Genomic DNA, 6,000 nt, shown 5'->3' on the forward strand with positions numbered 1-6,000 from the left:
TTTACCTGACAAATCTCAATGGTCCTTTGCTTCAGGTCTTTGACAGTCTTATTTCTTATTGTCTCAAATCTGTAAACACTCAATTTTTGTGACAGAACAGTCTCTGTTTTCTCTATGTCATCCATATCACAGGTGCCAGTTTTACTCATTACTGCACCACAGCATGACCCTAGTCTCAATCCTTCCAGGCTTTTTTTTTTTTTTTTTTTTTGCCACGCAGTCCCTAAAGTATTCTCAGGTATTTTAGGTTTATGTAACTGTAGCCCCAATATCAAGGTATCAATTTCTTTATTATATAGGATAACATTAGCTGTTATAACAAATACCAAGATTTCAGTGACCTAAGACAATAAAATGATTTTTCTTGCACACATAACAACCCAACAAGTCTGTTCCTTGTAGGCAGAGATTTTTCCATCTTATGGTTCCTTCATTTCCAGGGCCTTGTCCTCTGCTTCTAGGAGAAGGATAAAAAGCATGGAGGAGCACTGGGGACATTATTATGGACCAGTTGTGGAATTGGGACATGTCCCCCCTACTTCACTGTTTTGGCACAGGGCAATTTCAAGGGAGCTAGGAAATGTTATTCCTGGCTTAATAGATATTTCCTAGTGACAGCTCCACAAATTTGTGGTGGATGTTGGCAAAATGGTATTAATAACCCCTATGTAACTATAGTGCTTTACCATTTATAAAGCATTTTAATGTAAATAATGACACAAAGTAGGCCTAAAAGGTTTGTTGTCTCCATGTCATACAGGGAGAAATGGCCTCAGAGAAGTTAACTTGTGCAAGATCATAAAACTAGACTTCTGGGCAGATCCAATGTGTAAAGAGCTTGGAAGTTATCACTCCTGTCCTTACAACAAAACAAACAAAACAAAAAAATTAGAAAAAAAAAAAAACCAAACCCTGAAAAGTAATGCCTTTTCTTGTACTCATCAGAGAATTGAGATTGCAAGACAAACTGTGTGCTGAAATCTGGAGACAAGGGTGAATACAGAGATTCCCAGCTAAGATCTGCTTACCTAGAGTGGAAGCTACTGAAGCCATGAACTGGTGGGATCACTCAGATGGTAATTTTGACAAATATTGGGTGCTGAGTGTAGGCTGGCTTGAGAATAAGAAACTCCTGGAGGCTGTGTGCACAGGGGTTTTTCTAGATTTTCAAGGGTTTTACCTCCAGGAACCCCACCAGTTTCTTATGGTGAAGAGTCAAGAAACATCTCCTGCTGCTTCTGGCAGGTGGAAGAGAAAGGTGATCATTTTGAGATATGCCCAGACATTCTCCATAAGAAAGGACTACTTTCTAGGGGAAAAGACTGTACCAGAGGCTTGTCCCACATGGGAGAGGAACATTTACCCAGTTCCTGCCCTCTACCCCCATGCCTTCCTATCTTTATTCCAGGGGCAACAAAAATAATAAAAATGCTAAGAATCCCCTGTGAAGGTCACACCCGAGAGACACAAGTCCAGTAAAAGACTGGGATTTAATAATTAAAATTATAGAATGCTTCAGGGCACCTGGGTGGCTCAGTCGGTTAAGTGTCTGACTTTGGCTCAGGTCATGATCTCACAGTTCATGGGTTTGAGCCCCATGTCGGGCTCTGTGCTGACAGCTAAGAGCGTGGAGCCTGCTGCAGATTCTGTGTCTCCCTCTCTCTCTGCCCCTCCCCCACTCATACTCTGTCTCTCTCTCTCTCTCAAAAATGAATAAACATTAAAAAATTAAATGATAGAATACTTCCCCACACACACTTTGCCACCACATCAACAGGTATTAAATATAATTGAGTTACAGTTGAAAGAGCAGAAAGAGCAAGGCACACACTCTGAGGAGGACTTCTTAGGGAAGCCCCAAAACAGTAGAGGACGCAGAAGCAAGGACATTAGAGGGAGCGGAAGCTTCTGGCCCCTACAGTTACAAAAAAACATTAAATGCAGTCCAACACCTAGCCAGATTAACATAAATCCTCACTCACACCAAAAGCCTTTTACCTCAGGTCCAATTACCTGATAACATTATGTCTGGAATTTTAACAAAAAATTGCAAGTCATGCTAAAAGACAAGAAAAAAAACCCACAATCTGAAGAACATCAGAACCAGATTCAGATATGACACAAATGTTGGAATTATCAAACAAGGAATTTAAAATGACTGATTAATATGTTGAGTGCTCTATTAAAAAAGTAGACACCATGACAAGCAGATGGATAATGTAAGTGAAGAGATAGAGACTCTAAGAAAAATCCAAAGAAAATGCTGGAAATCCACAACAATGAAACCAACTAAGAATGCTTTTGGAGAGCTAATCAGTAGACTGGGCACTACATCTGAAGCAGGATGGTGCTATCTGAAGGTTAATTAAAAAAAAAAAGTGGATTTAGATTAGTTGTACATGTATATGCAAATTTGAGGGCAACTGCTAAACAATATAAAATGTAATTGATAATCTAAGAGGAGATAAAATGGAATCATATAAAATGTTCAAAACAAGAGAAAGCAAACAAAAAAGAACAAGTACAGTGAAAGGAAAGTTATAAACATGACATTAACCCAATTACATCAATAATAACTTTAAATGGGAATGGTCAAAATCCACGAATTAAAAGAGATTGGCAGAGTGGATAACACTGTATGTGTTATACAACAACACACTTAGAATATAAAGATCGTACAAATAGTAGCAGAACCAAGAAAATCCTCACTCCTTAACTTCAATCCATTTCTCCTCTCTTCACAGTGCACACTATCAATTAATTACAGAGCCAAGTACAGTGTCTAGGAAAAACAGCCTTATCACGCCTCTAACATGTCAAGTTGGATAAACTAGGCCATCATTCTCCTGCTAGTCTTTGAGGGCTTGCAGTGATTGCCAACAAAATATTGGATTAAATAAAGCTAAATCCTGATCATCCTGTAAGGAAGCATTAGGTCATCTGTTATTGTAAAGAACTTTTTTTTTTTTTTTTTTTAAGATTTTAGTATTCTCTACACCCAACATAGGGCTTGAATTTACAACCCCAAGATGGAGTCATCACATGTTCCCTTGACTGAGCCAGCCAGGCAGGCACTCCAGAAAGAATTTTTATTTTTATTTATTTAATTTTTTTTTCAACGTTTATTTATTTTTGGGACAGAGAGAGACACAGAGCATGAACGGGGGAGGGGCAGAGAGAGAGGGAGACACAGAATCGGAAACAGGCTCCAGGCTCTGAGCCATCAGCCCAGAGCCCGACGCGGGGCTCGAACTCACGGACCGTGAGATTGTGACCTGGCTGAAGTCGGACGCTTAACTGACTGTGCCACCCAGGCGACCCCAGAAAGAATTTTTAAATAGATACACCTCCTTACATTTTCTACTCTCCTTTACCCCACCTCCCCTGCCCCAACCAAGACCATGTGATGTGACCTTCAAGGGCAGGCAGGGACATTTTTTTTTTTAAGAGAGAGAAAGTACAAACAGGGGAGAGGGGCAGACAGAAAGAGAGGTAAAGAGAGAGAATTTTGAACAGGCTCCACACTCAGTGCAGAGGCTGATGTGGGGGCTCCATCCCACGACTCTGGGATCATGACCTGAGCTGAAGCCAAGAGTCAGTAGAGACTGAAGCCATCTCTACACCCCCATTGCAAAGACCCATGAGCATCTTTTCTACTTCCCACCTGCCCTGACCCATAGCTTGAAGGCAGGGATGCTAAATGAAAGCACATATACATACAAACAAAGTTGCCAATTTCTAAATGTATGTCGAGTTCAAATCCTGCATTGGGTGAGCTCCAATGCCACCCCGGGTAAGCTTGAAACCCTCTTTGGGTAAACATGAGGCCCGCTTAGGGTGAGCCCCGCTTCTTTCCTTCTCTCTCTCTCCCTTTCTCTCTCTGCCCCTTGCTCACTTGCACCTTTTCTCTCTCTATCCCCCTGTGGGCCCCCCCCCCACCAAATAACATGAGAGAATCTTGTCTGGAGCCAGGTAAGTTGGCTCTGCTCCACCTTAAGATCTAGAGGCCCATCTAAAGGCCCAGATAAGCTCCTTTATGGCCAGAAGCTTTAAGAAAGAGAGGTGGGTAACACCTCCAAGATGAACCTGAGAGTGCTGAGTACAGGCAGAAGTTAGGAATTAGGGCCTCCTGTCCCAACATTGTTCCTAGTAATAACATCTGGCTGTATCACAGAGGTTACAATGGTGTTTTTTGGCTGGATGAGAATACTTATTAAAAAATCACTGTTGCTTCGAGGTCTTCACAAAAAACTGAAAATCCAGGTGGTAAGGAAAGAGTATTTCTTTTGCTTTCTTTCTATAATCCCTTATATGAGAAATACATTTGAAGCTTCTGGTTCACAAATCCTTTGGTTGTATCAATACAAGAGCTACATTTTCTAAATTCATAATTATGAGCCATGTCCCTGCATGAATAAGTACATTTACTTATATCCCAATAACAGACTATAATGTTGACACTGGGATACAAAGTCAACATAAGCCTAGAATCCCCCTAATTTCTTGCTGTTCCAGCCAGGACTCCTGCAGCTCTGTGCTGACCCCCTGACTTCATGTTGCTCAGACCCTGACCTGGGCTCTGAACCCTGCATTTTTCAGAACGCCAAACCCAAAGATTTATTCTCAACCTCCATACCTGGGTTACAGATGGGAATAATGAAGTAGCATTAGCCACCTTTCCTGGGTCCCAGCCTTCTTCCACTCTAGACCTTGCTGCTTTCCATGGGGCTCTGTAGTACCTGCCATTCTCAACTTGCACCCCTCACCTCCATTTAGGCAGAATCCTAGCTGATGTACCCTAAACAATGGTGTTCTTTTGCCACCTAAATTTTGGCATGAATGACTTATGCTAGCATGCCAAAAATAAATTCCTAAGGTCAATAACTCAATAGCCATGAAGTTTAATTATCAGAATATTTTTTTAAGGATACAGTCTTCATGAAGCTAGAGATGATGTTTTCTTTTTTAATTGGGGGTTTTTGTATTTCAGCATGAATTATAATTTACAAGCCATCAACTTTGCCTATTTTTTTTAAATTTTTTTTTAATGTTTATTTATTTTTGAGACAGAGAGAGACACAGCATGAGCAGGGAAGGGGCAGAGAGAGAGGGAGACACAGAATGTGAAGCAGGCTCCAGGCTCTGAGCTGTCAGCACAGAGCCCGACGCGGGGCTCGAACTCACGAACTGTGAGATCATGACCTGAGCCGAAGTTGGACGCTTAACTGACTGAGCCACCCAGGCGCCCCAACTTTGCCTACTTTAAGTCCACAGTTTGATGATTTTTAATAAATGAAGGTAGTTATGCAACTATTACAATCTAGTTTTAGAACACATCCATCACCCAAAAAAAATCCTGCATGCCTATTTGAGATCAATCACTCTGCCCACCTTCAGCCCCAAGCAACCACTGATCTTTGTCTCTATAGTTTTGCCCTTACCAGAAATTTTCCATAAATGGAATCATATGATACATAAACTCTTGAGTATGGCTTCTTTCCTTTAGCATAGCCTTTCAGTTTCATCCATATTGTCACATGTCTCAGTGTTTAGTCCCTTTTTACTGCTGAATGGTATTCCTTCCTATGGAAATACCACATTTTGTTTATTTACCATTTCATTGATATTTGGATTGTTTAAAGCATTTAGCTCTTATAAATGAGGATTTAAAATGTTAATATGAACATTTGCATACAAGACTTTGTGTAGATATGTTTTAATTTCTCTTGGGTATATTCCTAACCATGGAATTGCTGGCTGTAGATAGTTTCCATTGGTCAGTTGGTTGGGGTTTTTTTTTTGTTTGTTTTTTGGTTTTTTGTTTTTTTTTTTTTTTTTTTTGGTAAAAAAAAAAAAAAACAAACCCAAAAACAAAAGAAACCAATGTTATGACTTTAGGGAAGTATTTAAAGGGCAAAAAAAAAATAATAATAATACCAACCCCTATGTTACATAGAGAATAAAACTAAAGAATTAGCCATAAGCATATTGCTCAGAGAA

The sequence above is a fragment of the Acinonyx jubatus genome, chromosome A3 (genome assembly GCF_027475565.1).
Source record: "Acinonyx jubatus isolate Ajub_Pintada_27869175 chromosome A3, VMU_Ajub_asm_v1.0, whole genome shotgun sequence".
Classification (NCBI taxonomy): domain Eukaryota; kingdom Metazoa; phylum Chordata; class Mammalia; order Carnivora; family Felidae; genus Acinonyx; species Acinonyx jubatus.